This window comes from Salvelinus sp. IW2-2015, unplaced genomic scaffold (genome assembly GCF_002910315.2).
Source record: "Salvelinus sp. IW2-2015 unplaced genomic scaffold, ASM291031v2 Un_scaffold2733, whole genome shotgun sequence".
In the NCBI taxonomy this organism is placed as follows: domain Eukaryota; kingdom Metazoa; phylum Chordata; class Actinopteri; order Salmoniformes; family Salmonidae; genus Salvelinus; species Salvelinus sp. IW2-2015.
Genome location: NW_019944037.1, coordinates 67,763 through 69,883, shown reverse-complemented (window position 1 = coordinate 69,883; position 2,121 = coordinate 67,763). Strand labels below are relative to the sequence as shown.

The 2,121-nt window shown below is 43.5% G+C and overlaps 1 pseudogene; it reads right to left on the bottom strand.

The window, feature by feature from the left end:
* LOC112074639 (glutamate receptor 1-like) overlaps positions 1-2,121 on the bottom strand; it is an 83,722-nt pseudogene that overhangs the window by 27,345 nt on the left and 54,256 nt on the right.

Sequence of the window (2,121 nt, the reverse complement as noted above, 5' to 3'; positions counted from 1 at the left end):
GCACTGCATCGATTATATGCAACGCAGGACACGCTAGATAAACTAGTAATATCATCAACCATGTGTAGTTATAACTAGTGATTATGATTGATTGATTGTTTTTAATAAGATAAGTTTATTGCTAGCTAGCAACTTACCTTGGCTTCTTACTGCATTCGCGTAACAGGCAGGCTCCTCGTGGAGTCCAATGTAAAGCAGGTGGTTAGAGCGTTGGACTAGTTAACCGTAAGGTTGCAAGATTGAATCCCCAAGCTGACAAGGTAAAAATCTGTCGTTCTGCCCCTGAACAAGGCAGTTAACCCACCGTTAACCCAAACCTTGGAGCAACGTAAGATAGGCAACGGCACAAGGTCTGGGGAGGATGTCGGATTCTCTTGGAAATTTCAAAGGGGGAAAAATGTTTTCCAGGGAGGGTCCTCTTCAGACATACAACTCACTCAAAAAATATTTTTATTTGAATTTTGTATTATTATTATGCTATATTTTTTAGATATATATTTGTTTATTTTTTTTTACCTTTATTTAACTAGGCAAGTCAGTTAAGAACAAATTCTTAATTACAATGACAGCCTACCCCAGCCAAACAGCCTACTCCCGATCACGGCCGGTTGTGATACAGCCCGGTATCGAACCAGGGTCTGTAGTGACGCCTCTATCACTGCGATGCACTCGGGAGCCACAAATCACACGTTTGGGAAGCAGGACTTAAAATGCTGGAGGAAATTGGATATGGCAGCGACGTGATACGGCAGCGAGGTGTCCGGAGAAGCGTGTCTGATTTCCGACTCGTACTCTCTGTCCCAACTGATGCCGGAACTTGTACAGACGTGTTAAACTGGAGCATTGGAACATTGAGAGTTGCACCCCGTCTGTCTAGACAGAGTAGTGTGCATGTCTGTGCAGTGCAGTGCAGTACCTTCAGGCGTCTCTTGGGGATCTTGGCGTCTTTGTTTTCGAACTCCATCCACTGCTGAATGGTACGACTGACGTTCTGCTCTGTGTAGTTGACCAGCTGGAAGCCTGTGATATTGGCCCCACCTTTCCTCAGGTCCGTTAGGTCAATGTCCAGAAAACCCTGATAAGAAGAGAATACAGAGAGGACAGACAGATAGACAAGGAGAGGATATAGAGATGGATGGACGGAGAGAAAGACAGACAGACAGACACACAGGACAGAGAGAAAAACACGTTACACATTTAGAGGAATCAATTAGTTTCATGTTTTTAGGATGAATAAAGAAATATGAAGGCTCCTTTTTTCAAGAGGAGATTTGAGTCAATATGTTTCCTACAGCTCACAATGTTGGATTTAAAACCATTGTGTAGGACTATAGAGGGATACAGAGGTGACGGCCAGAATGCTTCTGTTCATAGAATAACAACTACTTCAGTGGTCAAATAAATGACGTTGGGTGTTACGCTAATACTGCAGGGAGCGGAAATCGGAAGTTTAAAGAGAAATAACTCAAATATGAAATGTGAGAGATCAATATTCTGAGAGATAAAATCACAATCAGATCTGTGGTGAATAAGTTATTTGCTATAGCGAGAGTGTAAGAGAGAGACAGAGAGAAGGAGAGAGTGAGAAGTAGAGAGAGAGGAGKGAGGGAGAAGTAGAGAGAGGAGAGAGGAGAAAGAGAGGAGAGAGAGAGAGAGACAGAGAGAGAGAGGAGAGAGGATAAAGGAGAAAGAGAGGAGAGAGAGGAGAGAGAGAGAAGCAGCGCAAGAGAAAGAGGGAGAATTGTATAATGAGAGTGTTCTGTATAAAGGCCAAAGCAGTGAAGTGGCTCTACATTGTAATTACTGGTTTAAACTAAAGCAGGAAGAGAATGACAGAATGCCAGGGTCAATCTCTTAATGAAAAAGGCAAATCCTTTAGAGCAAGCTCTTATCCCAGCCCCGGCCTGAAAAGAAAGCAGTAACGAGAGAGGAGAAGGAGGAGAGTAGAGAATGAAAGGTTGAGGGAGAAGTCTAGGTTTATTCCCTGATAGAGTTGTGTTAATCCTGGACCCCCGTGCTGTGAAGTACAATAGAACCACTTCCCTGGAACCCTTCAACACTGTGGAACACAATAGAACCACTTCCCTGGAACCCTTCAACACTGTGGAACACAATAGAACC